Source organism: Rhinolophus ferrumequinum, chromosome 6, assembly GCF_004115265.2.
Source record: "Rhinolophus ferrumequinum isolate MPI-CBG mRhiFer1 chromosome 6, mRhiFer1_v1.p, whole genome shotgun sequence".
Classification (NCBI taxonomy): domain Eukaryota; kingdom Metazoa; phylum Chordata; class Mammalia; order Chiroptera; family Rhinolophidae; genus Rhinolophus; species Rhinolophus ferrumequinum.
In genome coordinates, this window is record NC_046289.1 from 67,977,812 (window position 1) to 67,996,963 (window position 19,152).

Here is a 19,152-nt window from a genome sequence, read left to right on the forward strand (position 1 = left end):
TCCTATCTTTCTTTCTTTTTAACATTAAAGAAAAGTTTCTGACAATTTTCAAAATTGATGCCCAGGTTTATAAATTGCTCATGAGTAAGCATTGTCAAAGGGAGAATCTAAACCAAGCTAATCTCTTACCAGTAGCTCAAAACCATTATTTCCTACGTTTCCATTCTTTTTTTTTTTTTTTTTCTGTAATCAAAAAGGGTCAAAATCTATTCTCACATTTCCACTTCTCTCTGATTTCTAGAACACAACACCCAAGTCTTTGATTTTTTTTTCCCTTGCTAGTTGCCATACAAAGAATTATACAGCTCAATAAAATGAAAGACTCAGCACTCTGTGGTTCATACAAGTGGCTGAAGGGATTTTGAGATAGGTTAATGGTTCTGATTGTTTTCTCATATTGATTTTTAGGATGATTATATTTTATTTATGGAAGTGAAACTTGGACTTGCATGTGAACTGCCTTGAGGGTAAAATAGGCCTCTTACAGTTTGAAAATTTTTATGTGCATTTGTAATGATTTGCAGAAAATACAGAAACGGGGATATGCTGATAAACACTTCTTTCATTTTAAGAAAAGATTATGACTTTAGAGGACCTATCTGGAATAAGATGTTGAATTAGTTTAATTGAATTGACCATTTTTGGTAGCCCACAAAAGCAGAAACAAAGGTGGTTCTTTCTGGCTCAAGTTCAAAGAAAGGTCAAAAGGGTTGATCATCTAGAGTAGGGTGGTATGGGGATGGGGAAAGTACTATATCTTGGGTGGGTGGGAAAGCTGGTCAACTCTTTCCTGCTTTGCTACTATAAGCCTTTCAAAAGGCAACTGCAGATTCCCCTTACATTAAGTCGGGATCGCTCTAATTCTGGAATCCTGAGATAAATGTATTTTTCTCTATACAGTATTGGCTTGAATTTTTTGGATCTATTTCAAGTGGAGCAGATGACTAATCACCCCCTTCTGCTGGTTGATAATGGGTTGTCTATAAAACCTTGTTTTTGTACGGTTCCCTTATTGTGAAGTTCACGTCTTTTGAGGAACGTTTACAACTGGAAGGCAAGGAAAATGTCCACTCTAGGGTGTAGTAAAGCTGACAGAAAATAAATAAATAAAAATGAACCACTAAATGTTGTAGCTCTGTTGTGTTTTACTTTCCTGAGAGAAAGTGGCCCTGACCCCCATGCATTACTGCTTTTGAGATTGTAACAGCAGATGTTATGATATGACAGTTGGTGAAGACAACTAAAGGTGTTTATAACATTGCAGGATTGTGCAGGTGACTTTTAAAACAAAGGATTTGGAAGTGATAAAAAGTGGAGACTGGCAGTAGAGATGCTAATAAAGCCACTAGCTACTGGAGGCAATGTCCTTTTTTATTTTTTTATTTTATTGCATCTGATTGCAAATTAAAGTGGAAAAAAAATTAACCCCAGGCAGAGAAGAATATTGAGCCTCTGCCTCAGTGGTTTTTCAGAACAAGAAAACATAGTCTTTGATTTTTAGATTTGATTTTTTTTTTCTTTTGCCTGCTGGTTGCCATACAAAGAGATATAGCTCAATAAAATGAAAGATCCACAGCGCTGTGTTTCATAGCAAGGGCCTGGAGGGATTCTGAGCCAGGTTAATGGATATGATGGTTTTTCCTTCATTGATTTTTAAGATGATTATATTTTATTTATGGGTGAGAAAATAATAGTTAATCTTAGATTTATTGAAAACTTATTGCAAGGCTGCATGAATTGATAACAATAACAGTACGTTTAGGGCAACAAAACTAGACTTGTCGTTAATCTCTTAAGTGCTGATGTGCAAGGAATCTATTGGCTTGAAATTAAATGTGCTCTAACCCACGACTGAATCCAGGTGGGAAAGAGTTATATCTTTCGGGCTGCTCTGAAAGATTTCATTACACAAAGCTTTAGTACAGTGGAGGTGTTTCTTTCTTAAAAACTATGTGAAAAATCTAGGAGGTAAAAGCTCAGGGATATCAGCATGTTGTTCTCTAGAGGCTTTAAGAACTGGTTTCCAAGTTAGCCTGTCATTCATCAGCTAAAAAAGCCTACTGGTCAACCATTAGAGTGTCAGAGATTTGAATCTTAAACCAGGATGTGTGGGTTCTAAGATGCAGAAAAAATTCAAAACATTAGCTTATGTTAACTCAGAATTCCATTGCCTTAAAACTATTATAATTTGTTTTTATGTCCAAAATGAATTCAGGGACCTTTTGGATTTGGAGCAAATGGATCTCTATTAATCAAACCCGGACAGTAATTTTGCTCAATAAGGAGAGAACACTGGGTCTTTTTCTCTCAAAGGATCGAATAATTTCCATACAGTCACTTCGTATCTGTGGCTCAGAAATGCCAGCTAGTGGCCCTTGATATGCAGTGTTTATCAGAGATCAGGAGTGGAAAGGCAAAAACATACTCCCCCACAATTTAATTAGTCAAAATTTTTCAGATAATTGAATGTTTATGCAGAGGGAGGAGAGAAAAATATTCAGTGTGCACTAGAGACAGGAAATTTTGAGCACTGTAGTTACTAAAAATAACAATGTAACATTGTTTTCCAGAATTTCAAAGTTTGCTTTTATTAAAAGTGCCACTGAGTGCTCACTTCAGCAGCGCATATACTCAACTGGACCAATAATAGAGATTAACATGACCCTTGTCCAAGGATGAGATGTAAATTCTTGAAACATTTTATGTTTTTGCATATTCAGCCATAAGTGCAACAGGTATGTGCAAAAGCTATAATAGCTTAATAGCATGCTACACTTAAGTAATACTAAAAATGTATTACTGTGAGTGGTCTGTAATTGAGCTGAAGAACACATTTAGCAAGTCCATACACAGGTCAGTGAACAGATGTAGTATGTTTACTTGTAGAATGTTTCTTTTAAAAAAACTAGTGGTGAACACATTTGGATCATGTGTATACGTTTATAAAAATAATGATTTGATTGTGGTCATTCTTCAAAAAAAAATGCCATATTAACTCATGCTGTAGCTAATATGAATGGTTGAAGCTGATTTTTTTTTACCTGTGTTAAAAGACAAACTGAAGCATATTAAAAATTTTAAGAGTTTATCTGAACAAAAATTGATTCAAATCAGTCAGCACCAAACTGGACGTGGTTAGGAGTGCTCAAGTGACAGGAACTAGAGGAAAGACTTTTATAGAGAGGAGGCAGATGCAAAGCAAGGAAATCATTTGATTGGCTGTAACTTCAGAATTGGCCTTATATGAAAAAGCCTAGTAGGCTGTTTGTGATTGGCTGCCTTAGGTTTTGATTTCTTCACCTTGAGGCATTTATAGGTTTAGGTTTCGGTTAGCTTAAGCAGGCTGCTAAGGTATTAGAACACCCTCAGTATAATGACCTCCTTGTTTAATTAATTTAACACCTGTTAAAGGCTAATGTTCATTTCAAATCACACTATGGGTCTTGTTTTCCACAACACTTAACTTAAATGCTTGGTTACTTTTAGATAGATATGAAAATAACTACCCACCACAAAAGCAAACACCAATATCGCAGCAAGAGCAAACCAGCATTCTAAAATGGATGCCAGAAAGCATGAACTTTCTGTCTGAATCCAGGATATGAACAAAGGTAGAAGACAAAGAAACAAATTGTAATAAAATTAATGAAGTTTCCTCTTTTACTTGATTATTCCTTGCTTCCTATACTAATCCATATTACTTAAAGTTCTACATTTAAAAGAAAAAAAAAAAGAATTAGAATAAGAGTATTCCAGAAGTTGTCTCTCAGGTTCATGAAACTCTGGATAAAAAGGAAAAAGTTATTTTTTGAAGAGACACTTCGATAACTGAATATCAGTAAATAAAGTTTTATATTCACTTTAAAGCCATGTAGCATTTTCTTGTTAAGAAAATGGAGAAATTCAAATAAATCTTTAACCAGTCTATAAAGATAAAAGCAGAGAGACAGAATATTTGAGAAATATTTAAAGAAAAAGCCAAGAAGGAATTTGATTTTAGACAAGAAACAGATTTGAAATGAAGCAAGAAATGACTGAAATCTTGAGTACACACACACACACACACACATTCTATTATCCCTTAATTTGACTCCATTTTTCCTAAAAAACTCTAGTGAATATTTTGTTTGAGCCAGGACAATAAAGAACATAAATATTCTATTATGAGGAACCCCATTTTCTCAAGATTTTGGCTAATTTTAAAATATTTATGCAATTGTAATAATGAGGTTCATGTTTTATCAAAATGTGTCGTGACTCTTTGATTTAAAAAAAAAAAAATCCCACCCAGATGGTCTAACTTCCCTTTATCTTAAATCTATCCAAAACTCTTTCAGTAATATGGAATTACAGAAATTGAAAAGAGGTTAAGGGGAACAGAATATGCTACCCCCAAATATGCCACTTTGGCATGTAGATTATTTTGAGCTGGAGGCAATCAAGACATAGAAGACACAAGAAAAACTTTTACCTCTTCTATAACTGTCTAAAAGAATTTAGGTGGGGACCTGGCCCAGAAAGAGAGCTATTACCAGAGATAACTTTTCATCTGAAAGACCAGCATGATAGGGTAAACATCTGGTTACCAAACAGCTGCTTTTCTTATCTTCCTGTGAATTGCCCTCCTCCCATTTTGAAGCCCCAGGCCCTCATCCCATTTCCTTAACTCAGGATGTTATATAAACCTTGATTGCCTGACTACCTTTGGGTCTCATTTTTATGGGACTCCCACATGTAAGAAATTAAATTTGTTTTTCTCCTATTAATCTGTTTCATGTCATTTTAGAATTAGACCAGTCAAAGAACCAGAAGGATAGAAGAAGAAAAAAAGTTTCTACCCAACAACAGCATCTTGGTAGGTTTTCTTTTAACTAAATATTTTTTCTGACATCAATAGTTATAGATATTTATTCTTAAAAATTTGGAAAATCTAAATGAACAAAAACAAAAAAAAAGCCATTACCCATGGATCTCTAAAATAGAAGGAATCTCTGTTAACATATAAAAACAGGGTTGGAATTATACCTAGTGCTTAGTTACCTGTTTTTTTTTTTTTTTTTTTTAACCATATTTACAGATATCCTCTGCTTTCCCAAAGTTTGCAATAAACCACTTTGCTAGTATGAAAGACTTCCATAGTATATAGTAGCAGCTTTTTTCATAAAAGCAAAAATCCTCTTTGAATTTCTATCACTTAGTGAAAACAGGTCTTTTGTAAAAACAAAGGGGTGTAATTCCAACTTTCGGTAAGTGGAAGTGCCATTTTGGCTCATGAAAGGTTTCAGAGGAGTGCTCTACTTTCGGATGGGGGGAGGAAATCTGTAATGAGAAAAGTCCTTTTAAACAAAACAATACATAACTATAGGCAGGTCTTTCAAATGATTTAAGTATATTTAATCACAGTAAGTTAGAGTCTACATATTCTTGGTCTTTTGGGCCAAATTATATTGCTGTTAAAATTTTGCTTTTCCACTTTTTATTTCCTTGTGTTTCTGGAGGTAAGAATTCAATTGGACCAGAACAATGCATATTGCTTAAGGTTCAACTTATTATCTTTAAGGGTTTGTTTTTGGTTTTGTTTTGTATTCCTGTGATATTGTGATATAATAAGAAACATAAATATTTTGTGTTTTTTTTTTTTTATCCCCAGCTCTTGTCCAGAGCTCTTAAAATCCTTTTAATTTTCGAAGTGATAACACCAATAGGAGCATCTTTTGTTAAAAGACCTGGTTTTTGTCCCTGGCTCTTGAAACAGCACTGGAGCATAAAGTGGAGCATAAAAGAACTTCTTTTGTTATTCTTAACAAGCCCCTTTCAACTGTACCTGAGTTTATATTACTTAGTTTATATTAGGGATTTTTGGAAATCCCTTAAGGATGGGGGACTGGTTGCCAGGGGAACCAACCATGTGATTAGAAGTTTCGAACTTTCAGCCCCCCACCTCCAGGGAAGAAAGGGACTGCTGGAAATTGAGTTAATTACCAATCGCCAATGATTTAATCAATCCTGCCTATGTAAAGAAGCCTCCAGAAAAACCAGGTTACCTGAAGAAATTCAGAGAATTTCTGGGTTGGTGAACACATTGAGGTGCTGGAAGGGTGGTGGTCCCAGAGAAAGTATGGAGGCTCTGTACCCTTCCCACATACCTCGCCCTAGGTATCTCTTCCATTTGACTGCTCTTCAATTATAGTCTTTATAATAAATGAGTAATAGTAAGTAAAGTGCTTCACTGAGTTCTGTAAGTCATTTGAGCACATTATCAAATCCAAGAAGGGGGTCAGGGAAACCCCAGTTTAGACCTGGTCAGTCAGAAGTACATGGGATAGCCTGGGATTTGTGATTGCCGTATGAAGTGGGGGGAAATCTTGTGGAACTGAGCACTTAACCTGTGGGGTCTGTGCTAACTCTATATAGTTAGTGGCAGACTGTTAATATAAGGGGGAAAGAAACTCATACATTGGTGTCAGATTTGTTGTGAGTAGGGAAAGTATTTTTTTCCTTATTTCCTGATTTTGGTATCTGTCTTAGCCTCATCCAGCAAGTTTTTCAGTCTGGCATATTTTGTATACTTAATAGATTTAATAAAATTTGTTTGTGAGTAAATACGTATTATGAAGATGTGTGACTATTCAGAGTAGTAATTACAGCTCTCAGAAGCCTCGTTTTTACTCTAGTTGACATAAGACATTAATATTTCAAGGAGAATAAAATTATAATTATTAAAAGTCTGATGCAATAATTTACAAATTCTTTGATAAAGTACTATTTTTTTTGGTTCTTGCATATATAAACATCTTTCTCATTGATTTAGCACAAATTTAGCATTGACTTAGCATCAAGAATAGTAATAGCTAAAATCATCATTAGCACTCAAGACAACTAAAAACTCAGGATTTCTAAGAATTCATTAAAATTATATAAAGTTGCTTTCCTATATACCACAGACCATTCATAGTCTACTAGCAATATATACTATTTACTGAACAATTATTATATTTTAGTATGTTTTCTAAGGGTTTCTCCTGCTTTATCTCAGTTAATATAGTATATAACAACCCAATGAGGTAGGTATGGTTATTATCCTCATTTCACGTATGACACACAAAGTAGTTAAACTTTCTCAAGGTCATCCAGGAAATTTGACACCATAGTCTGATTTTTAACCTCTATGCTATACTATTGATAAGTATAAATAGTATACTTTTTATACTTGTAAATATACTATAAGTATATTTAGTATACTTATAGTATATTTAAGTATATACTTAAGGCCATGCCTTAGCCTCACTTACCACTTTCCCAAACAATTCTCTTCACCCCACTAATGTTCTTTCCATACCCCAAATGTAACTGACTCATTGATTACTTTAGATATATGTTAATTATTCTACCTAGGATTTCTGCATTCAACCAACCACTCATAAAACATACTCATCACATTGTATTAATTATGATTTTGGTAGCAATAACAGAGACATTTCATTGCCTACTCAATATCTATCTCCTCCTTTTAATGAAAAAGATACTCAGGTTTCCTTGTAGCTAGGTGTGACTATATTTCTAAGTTCTCTCCAATGAGATGTAAGTTGTAGTTCTTGTAGAGGACAGAGAGGGAAGTTCCTTAAATATGGAGAAGGGTTGTCTTGCTGCCATTATCTTCTTTTTGCTAGAACTCCAGCAACCAGATTATGACCTTGAGGATTAAGGACAGTCAAGGAAAAAGATCAAAGAAGCCCATGTCGCTGGTGACTTCAGAAGCCCCCATACTATCTCCGGGCTCCTCACCCACGTTAGGTACACCTCTGTAAATAGTAGCTGAATGCCACTGATATATCTGTGAAGGGTAAAACCTGAATTTTACCTTTTTTTCCCTTGTATATCTAATATCTAGACCTCAGTCCCTAGCATAGAATAGGCACCTCCAAAGTGCTATTTCAATATGTGGAATTTTTTCACCAGGAAAATGTAAGTAATATTATCATAAAATACAACATAAGTAAATGCTAGGTATTTATGACATTTTTTTCCTCTTTAACTGGATCCTGTAACTACGTTTAAACAACCTTCTTTACATCGTAAGATAAGGTATCAAATATATGCATATACTTTTGTTCACTTTTGTATTCCATTTCTTACCAGGTTTTTGGTACTTGGGATAAAATGCAGAATGGGATGATAATGGACCTGATTTAGGTTAATAATACCTCTACATATGAGCATAATGTTGAGGCTTGGGCGAAAATAGGATATATCCTTGAATCATCTTGATAATTGCCTTAGCAGTCCACTTTAATAGAACCTATTTTGAATGTGGATATGCTGCTGCTTTTAGAATATGTGTTGCCTCCAGGGAAGAATTATGTTAGATAATCTGTATAGCATCGAACAAAACTCTTTACTTTGAAATGTTTTGTTCATATTTAGTTTATGGTGCCAAATTATTTCCTTTGTTACGATGTTTACAGAATCTGAGAAGAAAACATGAGGTTATATATTGCCCAAGTCAAATGCACAAATAACTGATTTGGAGGACAATAAGAGATTAGGCAAATAAAATAAGAATGCTATTTTAAAATGTAATATCCTGAAACATACTTGATTACATACTTATGATCCTAGATAGATTGAACCAATAAAATCCAAGAAGCGTTTTATTTCCACAATGTATGTGTGCAGCAAACCCTAAGCGATCATTTTAAGAGGCTTGTGGTGTCCGACCAGTTTTACTTACGTATCTCTGGCATTCTCCCATAGAGACATCGCAATAAAAATAGACACTCCTGCTCAGGTTTTTATTTGTAATTCCATGATATTTGTGCATTTGAGGGTATTTATTGTTCACTTCAGTAAGCCCATCTGATTTACCTTTTCAATAAGAAATGATTACAGTAACGTTTAGAAGAGGTGTTCACTACCTCTTCTACGGAGATGCCATTTCTTCCTTTTTTCTAAGCTCACCCTTTCCCCAACCCACGTATAAATTATCAACAGGCTGAAATTACAAATATCCTTCCTGCTTGTTCTCTACTTTATCTTCGTAAGAAATACTGAGAAGAAATTCAGGCCAGCAGCTTAATTATTTCTTCATTTTTCTCCTCTTTGATGTCTCTTGTACTTGAACTGTAAACCTTCAAAGTCATCATTTTTGAGCTGTAAAATCCCTTTATTCATATTGATACTAACCTTAGAAGGTATGAAATTTTGTCCTATTTTTCCAGTGTAAAATGTCCTATACATGACACCCAGAGGCTGCTTTCATGAATTGTGATTGGCGACAATCAGTTTTCAGTTGCTATATAAAGTGGGCAGTGTTGCTTTCTTTATGAACTTGAGATCTTTCTCAGTGCCGGGGTAAAATTATAGATAATGGCATTTTACTTTGTGTCTGTGAATTCCCTGGCTTCAATATAGAATCACGAAATCTCTTGGGTTTTTTTTGTTTGTTTGTTTTTATTATTGTTTTTGTTTTAAATGTCAAGAAGCTCTGTGGCTCTGTTAGAGAGGTGGCATCCCTGTTCTCTGGGGAAATCCTTATAAGGAACACTATCGGTCCTCTTCACTTGTTCATTCTATTTCTTCTCATTTTGATGGCTCCTCATTCTGGAAGCTTTGTCCAAGACTCCTTACATTACCAATACTTGTCAACTTCTTTCTCCATCACATTAAATTTCTTCATGGTACCAACATCTGTGACTGTCTATATCCCTATCTTTCTAACATCTATTTATGTATGTTACCTGGGAAACGTGATAATGTTGATACTGATAATTTCTAAACACAGTAATGTATGCTTTATACACATATTTTAATTTAATTTAATCCTCAAAAGAATCCTATAAGATAGTTCTTACCACAATTCACAGAAGAAACTATATTTTAACTTTTCTACTTATAGTAATAACAGTAATCATTTGTTTAATGCCTAATGTATAGTAGGCATTATACTAGGAGACTTACTTATTTTTTTATGTGATTATTTATTGCCTTGTTTGAAACTGAATTTAGAGCAGCTTAATTTAACTATTCTCTAATTTTCATACCCACTCTCAAAATGGAAATCTCATTTCAGAGATGATGAAAAGCTCTTCTAATTTATTTATGAAGCTCTATTTATTCATTTTATATTTATATAAACAATTGATTAAATGGCACTTTTGGGGGAACCTTGTCCTGATTGCCTACTCTTGCCTTCTTTTGTTTATCATAGGCCCTCACATAGCCAGAGTTTTTATTTATAGCTCTCGTTCTACTTTATATATTTACTCACTTTATAAATGTTACTCTTTATACAAAACTAGAAAATATAGCTAAATGAAAATACAAAAGAAAAGTCTGTTTCCGCTTCTCCTGCTTTACTGTCTGTCAGCCTTGAGCTAAAGAGTCACCTACCAGGGGAGCTTTGTGATCCCTAGATTAGGTCTTTCTTTGAAATGTTCCTTTAGTTCTGTGGAACCGCCTTCAAAAATTTTAGCCGAGTTTTGATTAAGTAATTACGTTTTTTTTTTTAAATTAAGACTTTGTTTTTTAGAGCAGTTTGAGGTTCACAACAAAACTAAGGGGAAGGTAGAGAGATTTCTCATATACCCTCTGCTCTGCCCCCATACATAGCCGGCGCCACTCTCAACATCCCCCAACAGAGGGGTATAGTTGTTACAATCAATGGACTTACAATGACACATCATTGTCATCCAAAATCCATAGTTTACATTAAGGTTCACTCTTCATGTTGTACATTCTATGGATTTGGACAAATATATAATGGCATGTATTTAGCATTGTAGTATCATACAGAATATTTTCACCGCCCTAAAAATCCTCTGTGCTCTGCTATTCATTACTCCCTCATTTTTAACCCCTGGCAACCACTGATTTTTTTACTGTCTCCATAGTTTTGTCTTTTCCAGGATGTCACATAGCTGGAATCATAGAGTATGTAGACTTTTTTCGGATGGAATTCTTTCACTTAGTAATAAGCATTTAAGTTTCTTCCGTGACTTTTCATGGCTTGATAGCTCATTTCTTTTTAGAGCTAAATCATATTCAATTGTCTCTATGTACCACAGTTTATTTATCCATTCATATCCTAAAAGACATCTTGGTTGCTTCCAAGTTTTGGCAGTTATGGATAAAGCTGCTGTAAACATCCATGTGCAAACTTTTGTGTGGATGTAAGTTTTCATGTTTTCAGTAACTTATTTTTTCAAAGTAAGTTCATTCAGTCAATATATATTTATCCTTACCTTCTTATGTACCAGGCACTGTGCTAATTCCTGGGGAGAAGTGCCTACCTTCATGTCTGTTGTTCCTGGAATACGTGGGGTCCATGAAGGCAGGCGTGTGTCTAGTGTGTTCATCACTGTACTCACAGATTCCAACATGTTTCTTGACATGAAGAGCTATAAAAGATGTATCTATATCAAAGTGACTGAGAAAGGTTGAAAGGAAAAGGATAAGTAACAGGCAAATGCAAATTAAAAACAAACCAGGAGTGGTATAGTCAGTCCTCTGGATTGCAGGTTCCATATCAGGGAATTCAGCCAACCACAGATCAAAACTATTCTGGAAAAAAAACAAAAAAAGTTATGTTGTTGCTGAGTTAGGCCTACTATGTAGTTAGGCCTATGATGATTGTATCTGTACTGAAGATATACAGATTTATTTATTTATTTTTTACATTATTCCCTAAACAATATAACAACTATTCATATAGCATTTACATTTTATTAGCTATTATAAGTAATCTAGAGATGATTTTAAATATACGGGAGGATGTGCATAGGTTATATACAAATAGTACACCGTTTTTATAAGAGGCTCGAACATCTGCGAATTTTGGTTTCTGCAGGGGGTCCTGGGACTAATCAATTCCTCACAGATATCAAGGGATGACTGTATAATAATATTAAACATTATAATATTGTTGCAATAACATTATGCAAAGCATCTTATAATCATAAAGTTATGGTCTTCAGTGAAAATCTGGTGTCAACATTTATGTGCTGTGTCACAAAGCATTAAAATTTATACTTATTCCCTAAGTAATGCACCCATGGAGGAATCTTCCTGAACTTTTGTATGTGTATTTTTTTCAGTTTCTTTTGCCACAAATCCCCTAGGCATAATAAGTCACATGAAACTCTTGGATCTGCCCTCAACTCCCGAAATTCAAATGGATTTTTGGATACAACTCATGATTATAGTGAGGAGATTCATGAGTTATCATAACATATTACAAAAGCTGGGGATGTTATCGTTCCTGAGTTAACAAATCCAGGTGTTTGCCCTACTTTGTGCATTTGTTGTTGTTGTTCTTCTTCTTCTCTGGTAATGCTCTGTTATGGTCAACTCAATTCCATGTCTCTGTGATTCTAGAATCTGTGTTCCCTATACCCTATGTGGTCTCGGACCTCCACTGCACCCTTCCCCATCCTTTGTTTCTTGCTGTGGTTCTATCGGTCAATTAGGTTCTCTGTAATAGAAAAAGTTAAATAAAGGGACACAAAGGCAATGGAGACCTTATTTTAAAATGTTGAAGGGAAATAATTTTAAAAGTGGATTTTTAAAAAAATCCAGTAAAATTCTCATTTAAATGTAAAGTATGATGAATATATCCTAATGCATGTAAGAAATCAGAAAATATGTCACACAAAGACATTCTTTGTGAATGTAGTAGAAGTTGTACTCCAATAATCAGAGACATCAGTAAATGCAGGAGGTAGCAACGACATAAGTGGAACGTAAGAGTGTAAGTGAATAACCTAAGTGCTAGTTTTATTTTTTTAAAGCATGACAAATAAAGCAAACAAAAATAATATTTGAACAATACAGAACTGAAAATATAGACATGCCACTTTGGAGTGGGGATGGAGGAGGAGACTAAGTGTATGTCTTGTTTTAAGTGGGAGAGGTAAGGATATAGATACATTTAAGAAATTATTAGGGAAAGATAAACATAATGTAAATGAGCACTGACCAGAACAATAGAAAGTGAATGCATGCTTTTAAAGCTAGAAGAAATTTTGTAGTTGCTCATAGAAAGGAGAAAGAAAATTAATAATTATAATAAATATGAAAAATATGGGGAAGAAGTATTCTAATGTAACAGTAAATGGATAAAATTCAGTAATGAAGCATAGCAGTACTGACTGAATTAAAATATAAGATATATGATAAATGAGGCACCACAAAGAAAGGATAGGCAGCTGGTGTTGAGGAAATTAGCTCATTAAATGCAGAAAATTAAACCTGAGTTCCTACCTTATACTATATACATAGGTAGATACCAAATAAAGATAGGTGTAGAAATAAAAATATGAGTTGATTTTTAAGAATAGTTTTAATAGGAGAAAAGTAAGAAACATAACATGATTTATAGCATGGTATCATTGGTGTAATTTAAACATGTATGTACAACAAACAACACTAAATATTTTATTTAAAAAAAGCGAATACTGGCATAATAGTAATAGGAAGGGAAACGAGGTCCTTAAAAAGAGTTCCAGGCATGTAATGGAGATGAAGGATTTATACGAAATAAATGCTTCTTGATAGTTTTCTGATTCCTTGAAAAAAAGTAGAACATGTGTGTATTTGAAGAAACGTAATAAACATATTTAAGTAGATGTCTAGGAAGGGAGAGTAATGGAAGCAGAATCTTGACATGGAGGAGTAAAATAAACAAGAGAAGACTGGTGTCCCAAGAGGGGAGAGGGAGAGGGAAAGGGGGAAGCAAAGCGAGAGGACTGGCTCAAGGGAAGCAAAATGGCAAGGGAATCTAGATTATCAGCTCCCTCTTCAACTGCACCAGTTCTCTTTGTTGTGCTCAGTAATGGGACTTCTGAGTAAATTTCACTTAAAAAAATTTCTGTTACTAAAAACTGGTTTTAAAGTCGTGGACCTAGTGGAGAAAGGACTGCACTTGGAAACAGGAGCCTTAAATTCCACTACCTGCCCCAACACGATCTGTGTGTCTTATGGTAAAACCCTGAAACCTTTTGTCTTTGATTAGAGGACAACACCTCTGTTTTTCTTAATCTCTCAAGGTTGTTATGATAGAGGAAATGAACCCGATCACCCTTGAAATTATATCTCAAATCTATGAGTCATGAAAGAGAATACCTGTTGCTGTGCTGTATTAATGTATAAGATTGTTCTTGCCCAGAAGTTTCTTTGTAGCACCTGTAGGCATTAAAAAAAAATGACATGGGATCAAGTTTACAAATATGCCTGTGGAAATCTCTGTACTCACCCCAGACGCCCCTCCTAACCCCGCCTGAAGTGAATAATAAGATGAGGTCCTCAGATATTCTGCCAGTCAGGTATTCCCTCATTAGAAGCAGTTCTAGGCTAGGTTCCCTTAGGACCAAATAAATAGGATTATTTATAAAAATGTCTTATGTCTGTTGTTTCCCTTCCCTTTTGCTGATTTATCTCTTTAATTAGTCCAGTGGTTCTCAAACTTTTTGGTCCCAGAGACACTTTACACTCTTAAAAATGATTGAAATCCCCACAGAGTTTTGAGTTTTGTGGGTTATATCTATTGATATTTACTATATTAGATATTAACACTGAGAACATAAAAAGAAAATTATTCATTAATTCGTATAAAAAACAACAAACCCATTATAGTTAACATAAAACATATTTACAAAGCAAATAACTATATATTCCAAAATAAATAATCATGTTTTTCAAAAGCAAAAAAAAAAAAAAAAAAAGATTTGTATTTTTTTTGGTACTTTTGCAAATATCTTTAGATTCTTATAAATGCTTCCAGAAGAGTACATTCAGTAAAATGTTGAGTTTAGGCATCAAATATTGTCTCAGAAAATTTTAAAGAATGGAATGTACAGCTTCCACAATTAGAAATTAGCCTAAAATCAAACTTAGTCTTATCTGTTATTGAAGGAGTAATGTTATCTATTTTAAACTTCATTAAGGAATCCAGGAAAAATTGACTTCAATATATTTGTCTCACAAATTACTTTTATAAGGAGCATTAAACCCATCTGGAATAATATTAGGTTGAACTATAACGAAATTCCTAATGTTCGACCATTTCTTTGACTCATGAAAACAGAAATTTCAAGTGGGTTTTTCTAATATGAATAGGAGAGTACAGCCTATTTGTGTGTGTGTGTTTAATTAAAAATCCGTATTAAAGAGAATGTTTATCTTCCCTAAAGAAAAATTGAAATTATACTTCAAGAATAGTAATCTTGGAGCAAGTTCCTGAAAAAGTTTGGAGAGATGGTTTCTGGGTTGAGTCTTGAATAATGATGGAAGATTCAAGATAGCCTAGAAGCTTATGATCAATTTGTCAGTTCTCATCTTGTATTTTTGATTATAGTACATACTATTTTGTTTGAGATGAGAACTAACACTAACTTTTTTTTAAAATCAAAATACTAGATATCAGGGGCAGGGTTGGTTATACAAATCTTCAAATTGTATATTTTTATTATTGCTAACTGGTCTTATTAGAACTCAGAATTATAGTACCAGTATAGCAATAATACTTTTCTTTCACTAAGAAGCAAGAACATATTTATAAGTTTGTCTATTCAAAACACTTATTGTGAGCAATATATCTACTCTTTTATCATATAAAAATATATCCATGTAGTGGTATTTTTTTTACTACAGTGTATTCCTTTATAGACGGAAGCCCATCCTATCAAACCCAAAAGTTATGTAAAGATATTGTTTGGCATTGATGCTTCATATTTTAAAATAAAAATAGTTACTGTGTTCTGATATTCTAACGTGCTACAACCAAAGCAATCACTTTTCAATTTATAGTGCATCTAAATTTTAATTATTATTTTTCCTTGAACTGCATACTAGTTATAAATTATCTGAAAGGCAGTGTGAAATGTCAACAAATCTTATATGACAGTATAGGTCATTCAATGTCTTAAATCAACAGTGTTTCATAGTGGGAGCAAGGGAACCAGAATTTTTAGCCAAAAGAAGGCATAGGAAAAGACAGAAAGGCATTCTCTTTTACTGACATTGTACAGAAGATCCATTGTTTTAAAATTTTATTTATTGATTTATTTTTGCCATGATCGCTCAGTTCTGTAAGTATCCAGGTCCATGGCTAATTAAGATAAGATACCTGTATTTATCAAGTACACTTTATCACAGACTGCTCAAAGCTTTCTACCTCCAGTCTTAAAGAATGTCCATCAAGTAGAGGAACTCCTAAATAAATATAGGTTAGTAGAAATGAAAGTAATATAATACAGAATATAGTTTTCAGCAGAGATCCTGTTCAGGAACAATAATAGCCATTTAATGACTGGTATCAAGGAAGCAATAAATGGTGTCCAAAAAGAAGAGAGCAGGACTGTGGCAGCCACAACCGGGTGTTCCTGGATCCTGTGTCCCACATACCATCCTGTCCAGTGAGCATCCCACTAACCAGGTCACGTCTGATATGTCTGGGGAGGAAGGGGAAACTGAGACATTGATGCTGGCTACGGAATGGGCTCTGGGAATTTGTCAAACATTCGTAAGTCAATCAAAGAGAAGGCAGACTCTTCTCTAATTATTAAGTCATGTTCCTTTTTGTTCCTGAAAATCATAGCAGAAACTTTAAATATACTCAGGCAAAAGAGCATACATAATTGCTAAGTTTTCTTTTAGTTTATTCTTTTAGAGAAAAACTAACCCCAATTCTTTTAGCTTCTTCTCTTAAGACATGTTTCTGTCCAAAACATTTTTGAATCTCCATTTCCTGATTTTTGTGTTTTCTATATGGTGCCCGTGGCATCCAAAAGCCAAATAGTATATATTTTATATATGTAAATTATATATATATATAAATATATATATATTTGTGTATATATATATTTATATAAATATATATATATATATTTGTATATATATATATATATATATATATATTTATATATACAATTTTAACAATGTCACCCTAACTTTCTTCACCTTATCTGTGGTTCTGATCCATTTTCCTTTCACCAGTCTCCTAAACCAAGCCTGATAGAGCAGATAGGTTTAGTAGCACAGGACTACCTGAATTACCTGTTTATTCTCATAAAAAGCTACGAAGGACATGTGCACAGAAAAATGACCATTTATTTGGAATTTGGAACAAACAAAGCATTGCTAGATATTTTAAGTAGAAGTCTTATTTACCATTTTAGTTTTTTTTGACGTCACTGATTGCATGTAATAGTGATTCAGGTAATACACTCATAGAAATACTGTGGGGAGCAGGCACATATATTGCCCTTAATAAGAATCTTGAAGTAACTATTGAAAGTATTACCAAGACCAGGAATAATATTACACAGGTTTCCCTGTGTGATATTCCCAAAGTTTTAAAACTATTTTGAAAAAGAGAAGTTTGAACAAATTTGACTAAAGCCATGAATTATTCTTTATCTGTTTCCTTGTTACCATTCATGGTTTGACACTTGTGGAGTCAACTGTTGTTAGCATGATGCATTAGGAAGAATTCCTCTCCTGAGAGCCAGTGTAGCTTAGCAAAGTGATATTTAATGTTTTCTATGATATTTATTTAACTAAAATGGATGATTAGATGTTAAACAGAACAGAGGTTAATGATCTCTGTTATTGGTATTATAAAAAATTAAAAAAGAGTAAAATAGAGTTAATGATGTATGCCATTATTATTATGGAGATTAAAAACATGCAGTTGTTGGCTGCCATGAAAAAAATGGGCACCAAGCTGTGAGTAATTAGCAAAAGTATATTATCTTCTAACCTTATAATTCATTTATGTGTTTGAATGTAGTACTTTTTAATGTTGATCTTCATTGGCTTAATGTAAAAATAAAAATCTGTACATAATTTTAAATTTAAATGATGAAAATAAATGCATGATGATTTTCTACATCTAAGAAAGAGCTAGTGAAATTTATAGCCAATACCAAAGGAAACAAATGGGAGGAGACGAGATAGATAACCAACAACTTCTGTACATGGAGAAGTCAGTGGAGACTGGAGACCTAACGGAAGAAGATTTGGAGACCTTTACCTTTGGGAGCAAACGAAACTTCTGACTCTCCGACTACCTTCAGCAAAGCAGGACTGGCTCCTTTGTTCTTTGGGTTCTTCCATGAAAAGACTTATTTTGTTTTGTCTCTTTTTCTACAGGCATTAGTTTTGACTTGCTTGCTAGATTTAGGACAGAAACATAGTGGATGCCTAATTGCCTTTGAATTTCAGAGAAACTATGGATGCTATTTTGTTATAATGCTTTTATGTGATATTTGGGACCTAATTATACTAATAGATTAGTTGTTATTTACCTGAAATTCAAATTTTACTTGGAATCCTGTGTTTTATCCGGCATATCTAATCATGTTAAGCTTTCTGAAATTTATTGCACTAGCACTGGCTAATAAGTTCAGACATTAGATTTGAAATGGAATATTCTCAAATGCACACAAATGGACATATTCCTCCCTTGCAATTAAATTCAAACTTGTAATGTTTTTCTAAAGTACTTGTTTGTACAGAATTCACAAGAACATTTACATCTCTTTATAGAATGTGTCTCTATATACTGTTGGCCTACCTAAATTTTTAAATAAGGGTGCCTTTTCTTGGTTCTTCACGTCACTGGTGTCATAGCTAGAAATTCTATGCTAGAAAAGTATGATAGATCGAGAGGAGTAAACAAGGGTAGAAACCATATGATAGTGAAAAGCATGTTAAAGGCTATTTATCTGTTGCTTACTTTGGTCATCCTTCCATATTCCTTCTGCCCACATTCCTATCCCTAGTCACAACATGGCAAGTAATGTTCAAAGAGCTATAGATTTCCAAGGAGATTATTAACACATAGTCTTTCTATTCTTTTTATAAGGAACTAATAAGAGATTGAGAAGAAAGGTTGGGATATTTGGGTTCTAATGAAGTTTACAAAGCTAATTTTTAAAGTTAGTTTTTTAGAATAAAATTTTTACATCATTACATGATTTTGTGCTTCGTGCCTAAAGTGAGGGAAAAATTTTAGGGGAAATATGCTTGATTCAGTCTTCTTAAATTGGTTTTTGAATTGTGGTCATTTGCTTCTGATTATAGGTTATTCTAGAGGGAAGGACATATAGACTTTCTGAATTTTTCTTTTTTTCTTAATTTGGTAGACTCCACATC

At 33.7% G+C, this 19,152-nt stretch overlaps 1 non-coding gene across 1 annotated transcript; it reads left to right on the forward strand.

The window, feature by feature from the left end:
• Positions 1–2,606: 2,606 nt before the first annotated feature.
• On the forward strand, positions 2,607–2,710 carry LOC117024252 (U6 spliceosomal RNA). The gene has a single exon (XR_004423338.1). It is a non-coding gene; the product is annotated as a U6 spliceosomal RNA (small nuclear RNA).
• The last annotated feature ends 16,442 nt before the right edge of the window (positions 2,711–19,152 follow it).